This window comes from Balaenoptera borealis (assembly GCF_965194805.1).
Source record: "Balaenoptera borealis genome assembly, chromosome: 7".
Lineage (NCBI taxonomy): Eukaryota > Metazoa > Chordata > Mammalia > Artiodactyla > Balaenopteridae > Balaenoptera > Balaenoptera borealis.
Genome location: NC_138864.1, coordinates 113,445,945 through 113,468,450, shown reverse-complemented (window position 1 = coordinate 113,468,450; position 22,506 = coordinate 113,445,945). Strand labels below are relative to the sequence as shown.

Genomic DNA, 22,506 nt, shown 5'->3' with positions numbered 1-22,506 from the left:
TTTGAGGTAAGACCTGCTTATAAGGTGCATTTGGCTCTGGAGGAACGAAGAGGAGACAAAGCAGCATTATGAGAAAATAAAGGAGAGACTTGCCACCATGGATGGGCCTGGGGGGTGAGGTCTAAATTAATAGGGGTCAAGATGACCTTTATCAAAGCTCAGCTCAGCTAAAAGGAAAACAGACCTGGATAAAGAACAGAAATACTGTTCAGGAACACAGTATGCATTTAGCTAATGTGTCTTCAGAGATAACATTGAGATGTGTTAATATAGTTAATTTTTGTTTGTTTGGAGTCTCATATGAGAACAGTACTAGAGTTAGGTGATAGAATATCTATGCTAGGATTCCCAATATGATGGACATATCCAATATGACAACAATTACTCTATCCGCCAAGTCTAGGGTACAGATAACAGTGCTAGAAAATTGAGTGGGAATACTGGTAAGTGAAGATTCTAAGAGAGTTTTCAGTGTGCTTTGAGTTTCCTTTTTCTTTCTACCCACAAAGGAATGGAAGGAGGTACTTCCTCCAAATAAACCCAGGTGATGTGAGAAATTCAAGATGAAATTTTAAAGTATACATAGACTTGTGCTTAATTTTTTTCTGGAAAAAGTTAAAAGTGATAATCCAGCTGAAGCTGCCTATGAGAGACAATGGAGAGGAAATGCCTATGAGAGGAAATGGTTAAAATGGGAGCGAAAAACCTGTGGAAAACCCTGACGATCACTACCTTGGCCGGGTGATCATGTTAACATCAATGATTACAAATCATGTAGGTAGTTGTGTATTCTTGATATGATGTGATGAAAGTGGCACTTTACTTCTTGGTCTTCTTGCCCCCAAACCCATAACCCCAGTCTCATTATGAAAAAAACATCGGACTAATTCCAATGGAATGGCATCCTACAATATACTAGACCAGTACTCCTCAAAACTTTCAAGGTCATCAAAAACAAGAAAAGTCTGAAAAACCATCACAACCAAGAGAAACCTAGGAGATATAAGAATTAAATATAATGTGATTTCCTGGATGGATCCTGGAACAGAAAAAAATTAGGTAAAAACAAGGGAAATACAGATCAACTATGGATTTTAATTAATTATAATACAGCAATATTGGTTCATTAACTGTAGCAAATATACTATACTTATATAGTATAAGAGGTTATTAATGTGGGAAATTGTGTATGGGGTAAAGGGTGTGATGCAGGAACTCTGTACTATCTGCTCATTTTTTCTGTAAATGTCAAACTGTTCTAAAAGATAAAGTCTATTAAAAAAAATGGTAGCATATGGATGCGTAGAAGAGCCCATCAAATGGATGGTGAGTTTACCATGATTTCCCTCCATTATCTCCAAGACTAAACTCAATTCAGCCTAAAATCCTGAAGTGGACATCAGAGCAGCTAGAGAGAATTTTAGGAGAAGCCCTCTAGCTCTGGCTCAAGTATCAAGAAAGAGTCTTCTAAAATTCAGATACAATGGGGGTATTCCCCATTTTTTATTTGTCTTCTTTTTCTTTTCTTTGTTTTCTTACAGTCTAGCCTCCAAACAATCCAATAATTTAATAGCAACAGGGGTGATGGGAACCCGCAGAAGCCTAACACTCTGAAAGAAAGGAAACTTTCTCTCCTTATCAGAGGAGTTATGACCCCAGAGGGCAAGGGAAAAACTCTTGTTACTTCTCTGTGTCTCTGTCCTTCTGTCCCTTGACCCCAGACACAGGCATAGTCCAAAGAAGTACATAAAACAACAAGGTAGGGGCTTCCCTGGTGGCGCAGTGGTTGAGAGTCTGCCTGCTAATGCAGGGGACATGGGTTCGAGCCCTGGTCTGGGAAGATCCCACATGCCACGGAACAACTAGGCCCGTGAGCCACAACTACTGAGCCTGCGCGTCTGGAGCCTGTGCTCCGCAACAAGAGAGGCTATGATAGTGAGAGGCCCACGCACCGCGATGAACAGTGGCCCCCGCTTGCCGCAACTAGAGGAAGCCCTCACACAGAAACGAAGACCCAACACAGCCAAAAAACTAAATAAATAAATAAATAATAATTAAAGGTGCTAATAATTAAAAAAAAAAAAACAAAAAAAAACAAGGTACATAAAGCCTGGTTTCCTCAATGGAGTAGCCCAAAGGGAGTACTTAGAAGATTGTAGAGAGGGAAGAACATGGGACTGTGACCTCTTAAAGTCCTATATGAACTCCTGGGCTCATCTCTAAGCTGAACATGTATGAAATTGACCTTAAACAGAGTACATAGACTCTGATAACCAAACTGTGGAATGGACCGCCATTCAAGTACCAGTCTGGCCACTGGGTGGTGCACACATAGCATACATCCTAAAAGTAGGGCTGAGGCTTTGAAAACTGAACTGATACTGGAATCACAACCCACAGAAGGTAGGTCAGGACTTACAGTCTGAACCCAATCAGGATGATTGCCTGCTTAAAAATATAATTAGTGTTATCTACATGTATTAAGGCAAACAGTCCCATAACATAAAATTCAAAAAGTTCAGGATATCATCCAAAAGCACTTTGTCTATGAAGAACAAGAAAAATCTCAACTTGCATGAGAAAGAACAATCAGACTTCAACAATGAGATGACACAGATGTATCATTTTTCTATCAAAAGAAGAACCAAATGGAAATTTTAGAACTGAAAAACATAATAACCAAAAATTTTTTTAAAATTCAATGGATGAGTTCAATAGCACAATAGGGAAGACAAAGGTAAGAGTCAGTTAATTTGAAGGTAAATCAGTAGAAATTATTCAGTATGAACAACAAAGTGTAAATTGATGGAAAAAATTAAATAGAGCTTCAAGGACATATGAGAAAATACCAAAATGTCTAATATTTTTGCTATGAGTGCCTGAGAAAAAAGAGAAAGAATGCAGAGCAAAAAAAAAAAAAAAAAAATAGAGATTGAAAACATCTCAAATTTGTCAAAAGAATAAACCTACAGATTCAAGAAGCTCAGCAAATCTTAAAGAAGAGGCCCCCCAATCCACATCTATACATATCATAATTAAACTGCTTACAACCAAAGATAAAGGAAAAAGTCTTAAAAGCACCCAGGGGAAAATAATGCATACTTTTACTGAAATGATGTTTCAAATGACTGTGGATGTCTCGTCAAAAATCCTGGGGCCAGAAAAATGAGCAACAATATTTCTAGAATGTTGAATGAAAAGAAGTGTAATACAGAATTCTATATCCAGCCAAAATATCCTTCAGGAATAGAAATGAAATAAAATATTCTTAGATTAAGGAAAACTAAGAGGATTTGTTAATTGCAGACATGCTGTAATAGAACTGTAAAAAAATTCTTAAGACAGAAGAAAATTGATACCAAAAGGAAACTTGGAACATCAAGAATGAAGGAAGAGCAACAGAAAAGGTAAATATCAGGGTGAATATAATAGATTGTTCTCCTCCTTAGTTGTATAAAATAGGTTTTGACAGTTGAAACCAAAATTATAACACTGATGAGGTTTTCAATGTTTGTGGATGTAATGCATAAATGACTACAACATAAAGCAGTGGGGAGGGTAAAAGGATCTATATGACGGGAAGGTTCTCCTTGAAGTGGTACAAACATCAGTAAAGATATACATGTGTATTCAAGTTAAGATGGAAAAAAAATTGTTTATCATGAAATATATCAAAGTGTAAATAAAATACATATGTATAATTTAAAGAATAAAAAAATGTGTATTCAAATGCCTAGAGAAACCTCTAAAAATTGTACAAAGGGAAATGCAAATTAAAACTGCCATGAGATACTTCTGTCTACTTATTAGAATGGCTAAAATAAAATATCCTGACCACACCAAGTGCTAAAGAGGAAGAGGAGCAACTGGAACATTGCTGGAGGGAATGAAAAATGGGCCAGCCATGCTGGAAAACAGTTTGGCAGCTTCTTATCAAGTTAAACTCCCACTTATCATGCGACCTACAATCTCACTTTTAGGTGTTTACAGTAGAGAAATGAAAACTTATGTTCACACAATTGTACACAAAAGTTTATAGCAGCCAAAATGGCCTTCTGTGGGTGAATGGATGAACAAACTGTAGTACATTTATACAATGGAATACTACTCAGCAGTGAAAAAAGCCAGGAGCTACTGATGTATGCAACATCTTGGAAGGATCTCAAGGGCGTTTTGCTGATGGAAAGAACCCAGTCTCAGAAAGTTACATTCTATTTACTTAACATTCTTGTAAAGAAAAAACTACAGATCAGATCAGCAAGTTGCCAGGTTTAAGGGTGGAAGAGAGTGTGACTACAGAAGGATAGCAAAAGAAAGTCTTTTAGGGTGATGGAACTGTTCTGTATCCTGATTATGGTGGTAGCTATGCAAATTTAAATTTTTTAACAGTCACAGAACTGTATACACACACGTTAATTTTATTGTATGTTAATATAAAAAAGTATATTTTTAAAAGGCATTCACAGAGATAAGAACAAGATTAAAATGAGAGGAGCCAAATGAAATCTATACCTCTCTGAGCATCGAAGATAATAATACAGAATATCCTGTTATAAAAAATAGCCTTTGAACTTGAGAGGTCAGATAAAGCAACCCAATAGTGCTAAATTCACAGAATGTTCTTCATCTGTTGGCCAAATCAAATTAAGCAAATCACCAGGACAGATGGCATTCACTCCAAATGTTTTGAAGGAACCCTTCTAATGAGAATGCGGTTCGTATCCTCTTGAGTTTTTCCAGTCATAATCTGTTTCACCTCTGAATTTCCAGCTACCAGAGCACCTACAGACCTTTTAATTTTCTGGCCATTTAACGACAATCATAAGCACTTATAAAGGTGAAATATAAATTAATCATATTGGAATCCAAAAAAGGAGGGATAAATTTAGATTGCACCTATAGTATTCAATGAATGCTTGTTCAAAAAAGTTATCCTGAAATAGTTCTATCTGATGTCCTGTGGAGGGGAGAGGCAAAGATGAGTTTTATAATGAGGAACACTGACGTCTTGGATGCCAATCTCCAAGACCTTGTGAAACTATTAAGCAGAGGAGGAAAGCACCTACAATCATGAAGTGAATTCGAGATAATATGGAGTACACACATAATTGCCATAAAAATAGTAGGAGGAAAAGAGACATGCTGTAATAGAATTGTATTACAGCATGGGTAACATAGAAATGAGAAATAGATGAAAAACTTTGAAAGTTGTCCCTTATAATTATGCCTTGTATGCATATTTATTCATTCCCTTTAGTGGAGAAAGGAAATGAAATGAATAAATGTAAGATAAAGTTTTCTTTTTTAAACATCTTTATTGGGGTATAATTGCTTTACAATGTTGTGTTAGTTGCTGTTATATAACAAAGTGAATCAGCTATATGAATACATATATCCCCATATCCCCTCCCTCTTGAGTCTCACTCCCACCCTCCCTAACCCACCCCTCTAGGTGGTCACAAATCACCTAGCTGATCTCCCTATGCTATGCAGCTGCTTCCCACTAGCTATCTATTTTACATTTGGTAGTGTATATATGTAAATGGCACCTTCTCACTTCGTCTCAGCTTACCCTTCCCCCTCCCTGTGTCCTCAAGTCCATTCTCTACGTCTGCGTCTTTATTCCTGTCCTGACCCTAGGTTCTTCAGAACCATTTTTTTTTAGATTCCATATATATGCATTAGCATACGGTATTTGTTTTTCTCTTTCTGACTTACTTCACTCTGTATGACAGACTCTAGGTCCATCCACCTCACTACAAATAACTCAATTTCGTTTCTCTTTATGGCTGAGTAATATTCCATTGTATATATGTTCCACATCTTCTTTATCCATTCATCTGTCGATGGACACTTAGGTTGCTTCCATGTCCGAGCTATTGTAAATAGAGCTGCAATGAACATTGTCATACATGAATCTTTCTGAATTATGGTTTTATCAGGGTATATGCCCAGTAGTGGGATTGCTGGGTCGTATGGTAGTTGTATTTTTAGTTTTTTAAGGAACCTCCATACTGTTCTCCATAGTGGCTGTATCAATTTACGTTCCCACAAGCAGTGCAAGAGGGTTCCCTTTTCTCCACACCCTCTCCAGCATTTATTGTTTGTAGATTTTTTGATGATGGCCATTCTGACTGGTGTGAGGTGATAACTCACTGCAGTGTTGATTTGCATTTCTCTAATGATTAGCAGTGTTGAGCATCCTTTCACGTGTTTTTTGGCTATCTGTATATCTTCTTTGGAGAAATGTCTACTTAGGTCTTCTGCCCATTTTTGGATTGAGATGTTTCTTTTCTGATATTGAGCTGCATGAGCTGCTTGTATATTTTGGAGATTAATCCTTTGTCTGTTGATTCATTTGCAAATATTTTCTCCCATTCTGAGGGTTGTCTTTTGGTCTTCTTTACGGTTTCTTTTGCTGTGCAAAAGCTTTTAAGTTTCATTAGGTCCGATTTGTTTATTTTTGTTTTTATTTCCATTTCTCTAGTAGGTGGGTCAAAAAGGATCTTGCTATGATTTATGTCAGAGTGTTCTGCCTATGCTTTCCTCTAAGAGTTTTATAGTGTCTGACCTTACATTCAGGTCTTTAATCCATTTTGATGTTATTTTTGTGTATCATGTTCTACTTTCATTCTCTTACATGTACCTGTCCAGTTTTCCCAGCACCACTTATTGAAGAGGCTGTCTTTTCTCCATTGTATATCCTTGCCTCCTTTATCAAAGACAAGGTGACCATATGCGCGTGGGTTTATTGCTGGGATTTCTGTCCTGTTTCATTGATCTATATTTGTTTTTGTGCCAGTACCACACTGTCTTGATTACTGTAACTTTGTAGTATAGTCTGAAGTCCAGGAGCCTGAATCCTCCAGCTCCATTTTTCCTTCCCAAGATAGCTTTGGCTATTCGGGGTCTTTTGTGTTTCCATACAAATTGTGAAATTTTTTGTTCTAGTTCTGTGAAAAATGCCATTGGTTGTTTGGTAGGGATTGCACTGAATCTGTAGATTGCTTTGGGTAGTACAGTCATTTTCACAATGTTGATTCTTCCAATCCAAGAGCATGGTACATCTCTCCATCTCTTTGTATCGTCTTTAATTTCTTTCATCAGTGTCTTATAGTTTTCTGCATATAGGTCTTTTGTCTCCTTAGGTAGGTTTATTCCTAGGTATTTTATTCTTTTTGTTGCAATGGTAAATGGGAGTGTTTCCTTAATTTCTCTTTCAGATTTTTCATCATTAGTGTATAGGAATGCAAGAGATTTCTGTGCATTAATTTTGTATCCTGCTACTTAACCAGATTCATTGATTAGCTCTAGTAGTTTTCTGGTAGCATCTTTAGGATTCTCTATGTATAGTATCACGTCATATGCAAACAGTGACAGCCTTACTTCTTCTCTTCCGATTTGGATTCCTTTTATTTCTTGTCTGCTCTGATGGCTGTGGCTAAAACTTCCAAAACTATGTTGAATAATATTGGTGAGAGTGGGCAACCTTGTCTTGTTCCTGATCTTAGAGGAAATGGTTTCAGTTTTTCACCACTGAGAACGATGTTGGCTGCGGGTTTGTCATATATGGCCTTTATTATATTGAGGTAAGTTCCCCCTATGTGTACTTTCTGGAGGGTTTTTATCATAAATCAGTGTTGAATTTTGTCAAAAGCTTTTTCTGCATCTATTGAGGTAATCATATGGTTTTTATCCTTCAGTTTGTTAATATGGTGTATCACATTGATTGATTTGTGTATATTGAAGAATCCTTGCACTCCTGGGATAAACCCCACTTGATCATGGTGTATGATGTAATGTGCTGTTGGATTCTGTTTGCTAGTATTTTGTTGAGGACTTTTGCATCTATATTCATCAGTGATATTGGCCTGTAGTTTTCTTTCTTTGTGACATCTTTGTCTGGTTTTGGTATCAGGGTGATGGTGGCCTCATAGAGTGTTCCTCTCTCTGCTATATTTTAGAAGAGTTTGAGAAGAATACGTGTTAGCTCTTCTTGAAATGTGTCATAGAATTAGCCTGTGAAGCCATCTGGTCCTGGGCTTTTCTTTGTTGGAAGATTTTTAATCACAGTCTCAATTTCAGTGCTTGCGATTGGTCTGTTTATATTTTCTCTTTCTTCCTGGTTCAGTCTCAGAAGGTTGTGCTTTCCTAAGAATTTGTCCATTTCTTCCAGCTTGTCATTTTATTGGCATATAGTTGCTTGTAGTAGTCTCTCATGATCCTCTGTATTTCTGTAGGGTCAGCTGTTACTTCTCCTTTTATATTTCTAATTCTGTTGATTTGAGTCTTCACCCTTTTTTTCTTGATAAGTCTGGCTAATGGTTTATTAATTTTGTTTATCTTCTCAAAGAACCAGCTTTTAGTTTTATTGATCTTTGCTACTGTTTCCTTCAATTCTTTTTCATTTATTTCTGATCTGATCTTTATGATTACTTTCCTTCTGCTAACTATGGGTTTTTTTAGTTCTTCTCTAATTGCTTTCAGTGTAAGGTTAGGTTGTTTATTTGAGATGTTTCTTGTTTCTTGAGGTAGGATTGTATTGCTATAAAATTCCCTGTTTGAACTGCTTTTGCTGCATCCCATAGGTTTTGTACCATTGTGTCTTCATTGTCATTCGTGTCTAGGTATTTTTTGATTTCCTCTGTGATTTCTTCAGTGAGCTCTTGGCTATTTAGTAGTGTATTGTTTAGCCTCCATGTGTTTGCATTTTTTACAGTTTTTTTCCTGTGATTGATATCTAGTCTCATAGTGTTGTGGTCGGAAAAGATACTTGAAACGATTTCAATTCTCTTAAATTTACCAAGGCTTGATCTGTGACCCAAGATATGATCTATTCTGGAGAAAATTCCATGAGCACTTGAGAAGAACATGTAATCTGTTGTTTTTGGATGTAATGTCCTATAAATATCAATTAAGTCCATCTTGTTTAATGTGTCACTTAAAGCTTGTGTTTCCTTATTTATTTTCATTTTGGTTGATCTGTCCATTTGTGAAAGTGGGGTGTTAAAGTCCCCTACTATGATTGTGTTACTGTCAATTTCCCCTTTTATGGCTGTTGGCATTTGCCTTATGTATTGAGGTGCTCCTGTGTTGGGTGTATAAATATTTACAGTTGTTATATCTTCTTGGATTGATCCCTTGATCATTATGTAGTGTCCTTTTTTGTCTCTTGTAATAGTCTTTAAAGTCTATATTGTCTGATATGAGAATTGCTACTCCAGCTTTCTTTTGATTTCCATTTGCATAGAATATCTTTTTCCATCCCTTCACTTTCAGTCTGTATGTGTCCCTTGGTCTGAAGTAGGTCTCTTGTAGAAAGCATATATACGCGTCTTGTTTTATCATCCATTCAGCCAATCTACATCTTTTGGTTGGAGCATTTAATCCTTTTACATTTAAGGTAATTATCGATATGTATGTTCCCATTACCATTTTCTTAATTGTTTTGGGTTTGGTATTGTAGGTCTTTTCCTTCTCCTGTGTTTCTTGCCTAGAGAAGTTCCTTTAGCATTTGTTGTAAAGGTGGTTTGGTGGTGCTGAATTCTCTTAGCTTTTGCTTGTTTGCAAAGGATTTAAGTTCTCCATCAAATCTGAATGAGGTCCTTGCTGGGTAGAGTAATCTTGGTTGTAGGTTTTTACCTTTCACCACTTTAAATATGTCCTGTCACTCCCTTCTGGCTTGCAGAGTTTCTGCTGAAAGATCAGCTGTTAATATTATGGGGAATCCCTTGTATGTTATTTGTTGCTTTTCCCTTGCTGCTTTTAATATTTTTTCGTTGTATTTTTGGTAGTTTGATTTATATGTGTCTTGGCGTGTTAACTCTTTGGATTTATCCTGTGTGGGACTCTCTGCGCTTCCTGGACTTGATTGGTTATTTCCTTTCCCATACTAGGGAAGTTTTCAACTATAATCTCTTCAAATATTTTCTCAGTCCCTTTCTTTTTCTCTTCTTCTTCTGGGAACAATATAATTCACATGTTGGTGCGTATAATGTTTTCCTAGAGGTCTCTGAGACTGTCCTCAATTCTTTTCTTTCTTTTTTCTTTATTCTGCTCTGTGGTAGTTATTTCCACTATTTTTTGTTCCAGGTCACTTATCCTTTCTTCTGCCTCAGTTATTCTGCTATTGATTCCTTTCAGAGAATTTTTAATTTCATTTATTGTGCTGTTCATCATTGTCTGTTTGCTCTTTAGTTCTTCTGGGTCCTTGTTAAACATTTCTTGTATTTTCTCCATTCTTTTTCCATGATTTTGGATCATCTTTACTATCATTATTCTGAATTCTTTTTCAGGTAGACTGCCTATTTCCTCTTTATTTGTTTGGTCTGGTGGGTTTTTATCTTGCTCCTTCTACTGCTGCATTTCTCTGTCTTCTCATTTTGCTTAACTTACTGTGTTTGGGGTCTCTTTTTCAAAAGCTGCAGGTTCATAGTTCCCATGGTTTTTGGTGTCTGCTCCCAGTGCGTAAGGTTGGCTGAATGGGTTGTGTAGGCTTCCTGTTGGAGGGGACTGATGCCTGTGTTCTAGTGGATGAGGCTGGATCTTGTCCTTCTGGTGGGAGGACCATGTCCAGTAGTGTGTTTTGGGGTGTTGTGAACTTATTATGATTTTAGGCAGCCTCTCTGCTAATGGGTGGGGTTGTATTCCTGTATTGCTAGTTGTTTGGCATGGAGTGTCCAGCACTGGAGCTTGCTGGTCATTGAGCGGAGCTGGGTCTTAGCGTTGAGACAGAGATCTCTGGGAGAGCTCTTGTCAATTGATATCACATGGGCCCAGGAGGTCTCTGGTGGTCCAATGTCCTGAATGCAGCTCTCCTACTCAGAGGCACAGGCCTGACACCTGGCCCGAGCACCAAGACGTGGGTGCTCCCTTCTACCTTTTCATCTTACTCCTCCACTATCTTGAAGGTCCTCCAAGAAGAGCCTTAAGATAAAGTTTTGTTTAAAGTAAACACTGCTCTTTTTGTGTAATTATCAGGCAGGATTATTGAAGTAATCGTCCAAGGAGCAACTCCATTCTTTATTGTTACCAAAGACTGACATTTTTATAATTCTCTTTCCTGTCCTCTTTGACACTTTTATGAAAATCCTGACATGACCTACCTTGGAAGAAAATGGATTAATCAGACTTCAATGAAAGTCATTTTTTGAATGTGATTGATTCTCCTCATTTGGTTGAGGGCTAAGTGGCTAACAGGGTAGCTGTTTCTCTCCCAAATGTAGGAAGATCTTGAGACAGAAATTGATCAGGCTATTTTAGTGCTTTATCTCAGAAAGGAGATACAAAGTTTCTAGGTCTGGAAATGAGAACAAATGGGAATGGGAAGAGAAGAATTTTGACAGTTCAATCCAGAGAAAATGGTTTACCTAAACAAATGGTGATTCATTAAAATTGATCATAGATTAAGAGTTCTTTCTTCCAGCTACATGATAGACTATATATATATATATATATATATATATATCTCTCTCTCTCAAATTAATTCTCCCAGCAGCCTTATGAGTTTGGTGTAACAGAGCCTAAGTAGCCACTCATTGCAACACTTATGTATCATCTATCCGTTAACAAGTAGTGATGGAGCAGGTGAAATATAACAGTTGTTCTGATGGGCTGGACTGAACATGGCAGAGAGAGTCCCTCTCCTTAGGGAGCTTATGTTCTATGGGGAAAACAGAAATTAAAGAAATAATTATGTTCATGTTCTAGGAGCTTTCTATTGGAGCAACTATCCAAACACAGGGATCAGAGAAAGCCTTTCCAAAGAACTAATATTGAGTTTAAAATCTGAAGAATGAATATCAGTTACCAAAGCTGGGCTGGATGTCTCTTTGATGTGATGTTGTGGCCCACCCACCTCATCACTATATCCTCTGCTTAATTCCACTATGTAATCCATCAAGATATTGCTTCTGGGCTTCCCTGGTGGCGCAGTGGTTGAGAGTCCGCCTGCTAATGCAGGGGACACGGGTTCGAGCCCTGGTCTGGGAAGATCCCACATGCCACGGAGCAGCTGGGCCCGTGAGCCACAACTACTGAGCCTGCGCGTCTGGAGCCTGTGCCCCGCGACGGGAGGGGCCGCGATAGTGAAAGGCCCGCGCACCGCGATGAAGAGCGGTCCCCGCACCGCGATGAAGAGTGGCCCCCACTTGCCTCAACTAGAGAAAGCCCTCGCATGAACCGAAGACCCAACACAGCCAAAAAAAATAAAATAAAATAAATAAATAAAGTAGCTATAAAAAAGAAAAGTGCTTTAAAAAAAAAAAAAAAAAAAAAAAAAAAAAAAAAAAGATATTGCTTCTGTCCTAAATGAGCTCACAGTTACATGGTAGAAGAAGCATTAAAATAGATGATGAGATCTGAGGGCACTGAACAAGAATCTAAATCCTAAACACTAACTCCATTTCCTGGTTAATAATTTGGGAATTTTACAGATAATTATGTTTTCATGAGTGAATTATTAAAACATAAATATTCCTAGAATATAGATAATAACTGACATGAATGTGGTGGTTACCTGGTGCCAAGTCCTATACTTAGGGCTTTACATGTATTAATTAAATTCATTATTATAATCACCCTGTGAGGCAGACACTAGCATTATCCTCATTATGTAGATGAGGAAAATAAGGCACAGAGAAATTAAGAAAATCCTTTAAGAATACACAGCAAGTAGGTGGTGAGGCAGGATTCACAGCTAAAGTCCATTTTCTTAACCTCTTAACCTCTATACTCATGTATCAACCAGCTGAAATTGAGACCCTATAATTACAGAAGATAGTTGTCAAGGAGAATTTAAGGGGAAATGGGGAAAAAGAGTGAAAGGAAGCAGAAAGAACCAGTTACAGAGGGATGATTCAGTCCTGATATGAGAGATGAGAAGGCGCAAAGAAAAACTCCACTTTATAAAACAAAATGCTGCCCTAAGTAGGTGTTTTCATTTATATTAACTGTTACACTAATTTCATTAGGTACAGTTTCGTGATCCAATGTGAAACTTCTTGGAGTAAAATAGTTCTATAAGAAAACTTGAAAGCTATGGCCCTATCTCCAGAAAAATTCAAACATATATACTTTTACATATATATCACTTTGAGGATTTTCAGTCCTAGAAGTCATCTATGAAGATGACCATCTCAGGGACCCTGCTTTTTGTTATTGTCTTAACTGTATTGAAATGATTTTCTCAAAATGCTAAAGCCAGAAAAAGAATCTGTCAGCGGTATTTAGAGTTTACAACAAAGTTAATGAGAAGGTTCTAAAAATGCTAACGATCAGGGAAGCAATAGAGAAGAATAAATCGTTGTAATGTTAATGAATATCTGTTCTTCCTGTGTAGCCCTCACTCCTGCTACCTATAAGCAGATGGCCAGGTCATTATATTCTTCATTTTATATGCTTGGTCGAGTAGGAAGTAGAATTTACGTTTAAAGACATTTCTAGTAGTTTTTGTAAAAGCCCAAAAGTTTTTCAACTTTTATGCTAGATTTCTAGAAGGGGACAGGGAAAGAGGAAAAACTTTGAGGGAAGGAAAAGGGGAAAATAAATGAAATTACAGCTTGGGGTGGGCCCTATTTCATGCCATTTCCCAAGAAGTTGTTCTCAGTGGTGGTGACTTCCAGGAGCTTATGGAAAGACAGGACCCTAAGCATTTCTTAGGCCTGGATAACTTTTATGTCCTAGTATGTCACCAAATAGAGAGTTGCCAGAGAGTTATGACCATGCAGTCTTGGAAAATACATTGCTCAGTGGCAACCCATATAGACCTAAGTCTAAAAGAATCTTCTGGGGACTTCCCTGGTGGCGCAGTAGTTAAGACTCTGCGCTCCCAATGCAGGGGGCCCGGGTTCCATCTCTGGTCAGGGAACTAGATCCCACATGCATGCCACAACTAAGAGTTTGCATGCCAAAACTAAGGAGCCGGCAAGCGCAACTAAGGAGGCCACTGGTCTCAACTAAGGATCCCGCCTGCCACAACTAAGACCCGGCACCACCAAATAAATAAATAAAATAAATATAAAAAGAGAGAATCTTCTGTAATATTTTGTTCAAAACAAGATGCCAAGACCTTTGTATGATTTGTGATTGGAGAGGCAGCCCCTTCAATAAATTATACTAAGTTTCCAGATGGGGCTTTAAATCCAATTTAATTTAATTTAATGAAAAAAGTAACATTTTTGTATTGTATTTCAGCACACTTTATTACAAAATGAATATTGATTTTATGCAAGAGGTGGGAAATTTCACATTTGGTGAAGATATTTTGATATTGTATCAGATATTCAAATCAAATTGAAACTCCAATCAAGTAAACTAAGTACTAAGGTGAGTATAACAATCATAGAAAAATCCCTCCCACCTTTACTCTCACCTCAAAAATACCCACTAGCCCTCACACAGTCCTCTCTAAAAGCAAGAAGGCGGACACAAATGCACTTTACATTCTAGTAGAAGTTAGACTATGGAAAAGGGTATGGGAGAGGAACTAATGAGGGTAGGTCTATTTTCTAGTTTTCAAACTTAATTCTAACTGAGAAACATGTCCTGGAACTTGAATTGAAAATAAAATTGGAGAAACTACCATGCTTTCTGAACATAGTCTGGGCTGCCCCTTTGGCATGATCTGCTTTGATTCCTTCCAGCTCCTCTCTGTCTGCTATCTTCCAACGCACCAAATGTGCCTTCTGCAATTAGCATGCCAAGCTTTCTGGTTGACCCAGTGTCCTGGAATGAAATCAGTGTTAACGGTTCCTGTGATTCTGGTTGTTTTTGCTTTATTGATGTTTCCTTCTCCCTTCATCCCACCTCCAAACTAATTTTCATTCTATTTGAAAACAACCCAAAATGATAAATTATTTTGTGCTTTTCTGCAGTGGTAAGATTTAATTGGGTTTCCCTGGCTCAGTTCAATTCCTGGCACAATGAAGTCAAACCCTTGAACGTGAGGGACAGACAAGAGGTAAGATGGTGAATAACGTGTCCTGAGCACTATGCAAGTCTGCTGAAAACAATTACGTCACCCACGTATCTCCCTTCACCTTTCTCTCTCCCCTTCTTTCTTTCTTTTTTTGTTTTTGTTTGTGTTGGCAAAATATTTCCAGTATTACATGGAATAACATTAGGATACAGAAATGTTGCCAATAGCATTAATATCAAAAGAAACTAATTACTTTAATATTCTGGTTCATAGGAAAATAAAATAGTATAAACCTCTTTGCAACTTTATAAAGGGAGTGTTGATAATATTTGGTTCTTTCTATTGAATAAAAAAGAGTTAAAAAGAAATGCCAAGCATACCATTTATCTACTGAAGCGTAACAAGCCACTGTGATTCTGCTGCTCGTGGGGGCGTTCTGCTGTTTCTTTCTGGGCTCGTCACATGGCTGTAGCCAGCCAGCCCTTTCCTTGGGGCTGCAGGGTCCAAGATGACCTCACTCCTATGTCTGAGCTTTGGTGCTGCCTGTCAACTGGGTCTCTCACTCTCTCTCTCCCAAAGGTCTTTCATCATTCATGGGCTAGGTGAACTTCTCTAGTTGTGCTGGAAGCATTCCAAGGGCTCAGAGATAGAATCCATACATCTTCTTGAGGCTGAGGCTGCAGAAACTCACATAACCTCATTCTATTGGTCAAAGGAAGTCTTAATGCCAGCCAAAATTCAAGGAATAGGGGAATAGACCTCACCTTTTGATTGGAAGAATTGCAATAAATGTGCGATCATATTTTATCTACCACATTGAGCAAGTAAAAATTTATATCAGAATTATATGTCTAAATGCCAAGGTGGGCTTCTTGAAGGCAGTGAATATTTATTATATTTATTTTCACATTTCAAGCTCAGAGTGCTACCACATAGTAGATCCCATTATCTGTCTGTTGAACAAGTATTGATGCCTGTGGATTGAGAAAATATAACAAAAATAAAATAATGATAATTCCTTATGATTGACTATGTAACTTAGAATTTTTATGGTTATTTGTGTGAAGTCAATTATGTGAGATTAATTTGGGTGGACCTAGAAGCTCTCTTTTAGGGGTAGAGAGTAATTTGGAAAAAAATGGCTTGAGGCATTTTAGACTGGGAGTATAGCATGTATAAAAATCAAAAAGGTGGGAAGACAACATATACGTGGAGGGCAGTCAGCATATTGTTGAGTGAATAAAGGACTATCAAGTTTGTTGAGCTGAGAAGTAGAAACCGGTGGATTTTTTAAAGGCAAGACAGATAATATCAGATCCAATGTGATAGGTTAGAGGAAGATACAGAAGGAAATTAGACTTTCAAAAAGTGGCTCAGCACTTTCCTATTAAGAAGTCTTTACATTCAAACACTGGTTCTTCCACTCAAACAAGTCATTCCCAAGTGCTAAATTTAAAGGGGCTACATGGAATACTAAGGAAGCTGGAGTAAATAGAGTTTGTTTTGTATCAGCAGGCTTAAACTCTTTGCCTCTAGGCTCAAACCTAAAGAACTTCTGACTTCCTCTAATTTTGACTCTCCCATTCTCAACACTCTCTACCTGTCTGACCACTGCCACACAGGCCACCTGAGGGGTGATGCTTCTCTGAGATTTTCCTTATGCACCAATTGCAGTAAATACCATCCTGCACTTTGCAGCCTATGAAACACTGCTCACTTGTTGGCCATACTCTGTATCGCTAACCAAACTATACATTCCTTAAGGACAGAAAGGTTGTCTAGTCTTTTCCCTCTTTTTGCCCTCAGTGATGGTATTCAGTAAATCTCTAATTTAAAATAAACAGAAAAATCTTAAAAGTATTTTTCTTGCATAGTAATAATATGCATGCCTTTTATTTTCTTCTTTAAAATGTATTAACATGAGCAAAGCATTTATACCAGTGCCTGACATAAGGAATTGCTAAATGATATTTTACTGTCCTTACTACCATTATCATTATTACTTGCATGTAACTTATAAGCAGATCAGGTCAAGGCAACACCTCTCCTTGTAGATCCTCTGTAAACCACGGGCAGACTGGCCACCTGCATTAATTGATTTAGGTAACAAATATTCATTGTACATTTCACATGTGCTAAGTTCGCATTTTCAGTGGTAAGCAAAATAGACATGGTTCTTCCCTCCGTGGAGCTTACAATCTGGGTTTGGGGTTGGAGGAAGCACATATTAAATTAGTGAAGGAGCAAATTACAAATCTCAATAAGTGTTATGAATGGAAAGGACAAGGTGCTATGTATGAGTACATACGACAGAGGGCAACATACTAGACCAGGTGGTCAAGGGATACCTTTCTGAAGAAGTTATACTTAAGATGAAATAAAAAAATAAGATAACATGGTTCAAGCCCAGTGAACAGTGATAGAAGAACAGTGTAAACAGAAGGAGCAGCATGGGGTCAAATGCATATGATGAAAAGAGTATAATAGCAACTGATAAAATAGAAGAATTTCCCATTCTTGGTCTCTGAAGCTGACTACCTAGGTTTAAATCTTGGCCTTTTCCTTTGCTAGCTGTGTGATTCCAAGCAGTTTATTCTGTGCCTTAGTCTCCTCATTGATAAAAAGAGGTAATAGTAATTACCTTATAGGGCAGCAGTCCCTAACCTTTTTGGCACCAGGGACTGGTTTCGTGGAAGACAATTTTTCCGTGGACGGGGTTGGAGGTTGTGGGGGATGGTTCAGGCAGTAATTCGAGCAATGGTTCAGGTGGTAATGCAATCGATGGGGAGCAATGGGGAGCGGCAGATGAAGCTTTGCTTGCTCGCCTGCCACTCACCTCCTGCTGTGCGGCCCGATTCCTAACAGGTCTTGTACCCATACCGGTCTGTGGCCCAGGGGGTGGGAACCCCTGTTATAGGGTACTGTGAGGATTAACATGAAAGTGCTTAGCACACTATAAATGCTTTATCAGTATTATTGGAGAAAACTGGGCTGGCTGACTCATTCAGTCAACTACGTGTTGAGAATATACTGCGCCAGGTCTGCTGGTGATGCTCCTGACATCACCTGGATCAGTGGCCCCTGTATCTCTGCTACTAACCTCTCTTTTTTCAGCCAGAAGCACAACATCACTTTGAATGCCTTGCTTTTTGGGTAAGAGTTCCTCAGCGGAGCTGTTTGGGTTCTTAATGATAAAGGCTTACATTTTCCATTCATACCACAGCCCTCTCTTTCCCAAAGCTTGGAATTCTGTAGGTGAAGCTTGGAAGCAGGGAGGGCCTGGGAGAGGTTGGATCAGTGGGCTTTCATGCGGTCTCACACTGCGCCCCCCCAGAATCTCGCACTGTTCTCTTTTACACGCTGCTGCCAGCCTGCAGTTTTATCTTCACACACAGTTTCTCTCTGCTTGCCCTTTATCCCTCCAATCCTCTCCATGTCTCAGAAATCTCAGCCATATCTCAGACACACAAGCCACAAGTCTTTCCTCCTCTGGCCCTGGAATTTTCTCCTGTGCCCTCAGTAAGAGCAGCGTGGATTTCAGGACAGTTAATGCTCTGAATCCTGGACCAAAAGCAGATGGAAACAATGGACAGAGCCTTCTCTTTCCTCCCCTGACCCTTCTTTCATATTGACGACTCTCATAAGCGTTTCATCCATTTCTCACAGCAGCCCTAGTAGAAACCCCAATAAACACCCTGATGTTGGCTTTTCCTCCTTCCCAGAGTTGCCCTCACAGTTGCTTCCGGTGATAGCCTGTCAAATTATTACTTACACTCCAGCCCCCCAAATAATGGTCACCTCTGCACCTAACAGTACTTTTTATTTTTCCTTCCTTTCTTTTTAAAAATACAAATATTATGTAATTTTAGAAGCTATCTAATAAGAGCCATTTGGAAAATTCAAAAGAAAAGAAAATATATTAGAATATATATATATATATTTTTCTCTCTAGTATATTTTATTCTCTCTCCATATATGTACACACACACACATATATATACATCCATACATATATACACAAACATATATATTCTTCCTCCATGAGTCCTTGTGCTTAAAGGGAAGAAATGAATTTCTTTAAAAATTTGAGAGTACTACTAACAAGTACACATTTTAGAAGTACAAAGCAGGTAACTTACTGATGTTTCCTCCCTCTGTAGCATTAATTATAGTGGATGCACACACGGAACTCTGAGAACAGCATTCTAAGGTTATATTCAGTATGCGTTCCTGATATACCACCTGAGAATCCATCCGTATGTCTTTTGCTTAGGAAATATTTTTGAAAAATATGACAGTCCCCTCTACACCTAATAGTACTTTTTCCCCCTTTCTTTCTTTTTAAAAATATAAATATTGTGTAATTCTAGGAACTATCTTATAAAAGTCATTTGTAAAACTCAAAATAAAAGTTACTTAATCAGAAAATCTTTATATATTAGCTATGTAGAGAGACAACTCATTTTCAACATTTTTTTAAATGCATGCAATTTCAAGTAGTCTGTCTTTTTGTTTCCATGAATGCATTTGTAAATACATGTTTAAGCTTAAATACATTTACCACTTTAAATATGTAAACTATTATTGCTCACTATCTTATCTTCATCTATTCTCTTATCTTCATCTGTTCTCTTGCTCCAAGACCTCCTCTGTGATTATCAAAGGATATAACATTTTGACAAAATGAAAAGGTAAAGATTACTGACTGGAAAAGCAAGTTACAGAAATACATAGAGTGTGTGATTTTATTTTGTTGAAAAAAGAAAAATACATTTATGTATGTGTTATTCAGCTAACTCTGAGGGAGAGATTTATTATTTACTTAATTCTAAGAGAGAGAGAGAAAAGAAGAAGGAGGAGGAAGAGGAAGAGGAGGATGATGATGATGATGGGGAAATGAAGAGGAGATCCAGAAAGTATACCACTAAGGTATTAACACCGAGTATGCATTTTTATTATTGTTTATGGGTTTTATTATCTGTACTTCTTAATTTATTACAATGCCCATATTTCAGCTTCTACCAAAAAATATACATGTATATGACAACTTACACATGTATATGACAATATATATGTATATATATGTGTGTGTGTATGTGTATGTAACAAACTTGAAGAAAGCACTGATTTAAGTTTTGTCTGAGGCAACTATTTTACTCTTCTGATAAAGAAACAAAAGAAACACATAGTCTCTCGCCAAGGATAAATCAACTCAGATGCCCACAAGAGGTTTCAAGTTTGCTTGGAATTTCCAAGTTCATAAATGTTCAGTGGTTTTTAAATTTGGAAACCTGTTTTTCCCATTGCTAATAATAAATCTTATGAAATATCCTACACAAAGCATTAGGTACCCTAAATAAACACTATAAAAATAATCTCCTTTATTTATGGTCATGCTGTTTCAGATGCCCACAACCAATTGTCTCCCCTGCTTTAGAGGCCGGAACCCTTCTTGTCTCTCTTCATTTCACCCTTGTCACTCCCAATTCTCTGGCAAGTTTGGTAAATACTAAAAATAAAATAGGCAATATATAGAAAGATGATAAGTAAATAATATATGTAATTTATACCTTCAAATCTTCTTCAATGTGTTCTTTGAGTTAGTTTTCCAGTCTGTTGGATCAAGGAGTTTTTCTTCTTCATATTTTACAAAGAATTCTCCCTTAAAAAAAAAAAAAGGAAAGGAAAGAAAAGAAAGGAAGTTGAGAATCAAGCATATGTCACTGTTAATGGAATGATGGAGTCTAGACTATAAGACACATTCCCTGGGATTCCCAGCAGCCTTTGCAACATCTCTAGGTCACTTACCTTTAAGAGCCCTCTCCTCAAACTTCACAACCCTATTACATTCTACAGAAGGCCTTTTTTAGGGGTGCCATTCTTTATTTTTATACAAAGCAAATGACTTCCATGGTAAATTTTGGAGGGGAGAGGCAGACCCAATAGCTTGCTCTGAAAGATTCCTAGAAATAAAGAAGTAAAGGATAAAAGTTCTTTCTCTCCCTCTCTCTCTCTCCCTTCCCCTTTCGACAGTGAGCATAATTTTCTTTCTGCAACTGAGGAGAGTCAGGCAGAGGGCTGGGTTCCCTGAGAAAGATAAGTGTGTGGGCACTCTAACTCTTTTCTTTGTGATGGCTGAGAGCCTTGCCAGACTGCTATAATGTATTGATACTTCAGAGAAGCAAGGAAATATTGTGAGATTTCATTTACTTAATGGCTTACAGATTGAGTTCCATACAGCCTTGAATATTGTACGGTTTACCTTATAACATATTGTACTATTTTTAAAAACAGTATAAATGATTCTTTCTTAAATAAACATAGTATTTTTTTTCTTTTGAATTAACTAGTTCTAAGTGACCCATCACATCAAAATCATATGTGGAGGGAGAGACCTTCAAGATGGCAGAGGAGACGTGGAGATCGCCTTCCTCCCCACAAATACATCAGAAATACATCTACATGTGGAACAACTCCTACAGAACACCTACTGAACGCTGGCAGAAGATCTCAGACCTCCCAAAAGGCAAGAAACTCCCCATGTACCTGGGTAGGGCAAAAGAAAAAAAGAAAAAACAGAGACAAAAGAATAGGGATGGGACCTGAACCTCTAGGAGGGAATGTGAAGGACGAAAAGCTTCCACACACTAGGAAGACGCTTCACTGGCGGAGACTGCGGGTGGCGGAGGGGGGAAGCTTCGGAGCCACGGAGGAGAGCGCAGCAACAGGGGGGTGGAGGGCAAAGTGGAGAGATTCCCGCACAGAGGATCGGTGCCGACCAGCACTCACCAGCCCGAGAGGCTTGTCTGCTCCCCCGCCGGGGTGGGCGGGGGCTGGGAGCTGAGGCTCGGGCTTCGGTCGGATCCCAGGGAGAGGACTGGGGTTGGCGGCATGAACACAGCCTGAAAGGGTTATTAGCGCACCACAGCTAGCCAGGAGGGAGTCCAGGAAAAAGTCTGCAGCTGCCTAAGAGATGAGACTTTTTCTTGCCTCTTTGTTTCGTGGCGTGCAAGGAGAGGGGATTCAGAGCACCGCCTAAACGAGCTCCAGAGACGGGCGCGAGCCGCGGCTATCAGCGCGGACCCCAGAGGCGGGCATGAGACACTAAGGCTGCTGCTGCCGCCACCAAGAAGCCTGTGTGCGAGCACAGGTCACTCTCCACACCGCCCCTCCCGGGAGCCTGTGCAGCCCGCCACTGCCAGGGTCCCGTGAACCACGGACAACTTTCCCGGGAGAACGCGTGGCGCGCCTCAGGCTGCTGCAACGTCACACTGGCCTCTGCCACCGCAGGCTCGCCCCGCATCCGTACCCCTCCCTCCCCCAGGCCTGAGTGAGTCAGAGCACCCAAAGCAGCTGCTCCTTTAACCCCGCCCTGTCTGGGCGGGAACAGACGCCTTCAGGCGACCTACCCGCAGAGGCGGGTCCAAATCCAAAGCTGAACCCCCGGAGCTGTGCGAACAAAGAAGAGAAAGGGAAATCTCTCCCAGCAGCTTCAGGAGCAGTGGATTAAATCTCCACAATCAACTTGATGTACCCTGCATCTGTGGAATACCTGAATAGACAACGAATCATCCCAAAATTGAGGCAGT

At 38.8% G+C, this 22,506-nt stretch overlaps 1 protein-coding gene across 1 annotated transcript in view; it reads right to left on the bottom strand.

Annotated features, from left to right (window-relative positions):
• Positions 1 to 22,506, bottom strand: part of CHRM2 (cholinergic receptor muscarinic 2) — a 417,083-nt gene that overhangs the window by 236,925 nt on the left and 157,652 nt on the right. Inside the window, exon 2 of the mRNA XM_082398096.1 lies at positions 20,488 to 20,579. The gene's annotated coding sequence lies outside the window, so the exon portion shown is untranslated. The remainder of the gene's footprint in view (positions 1 to 20,487; positions 20,580 to 22,506) is intronic.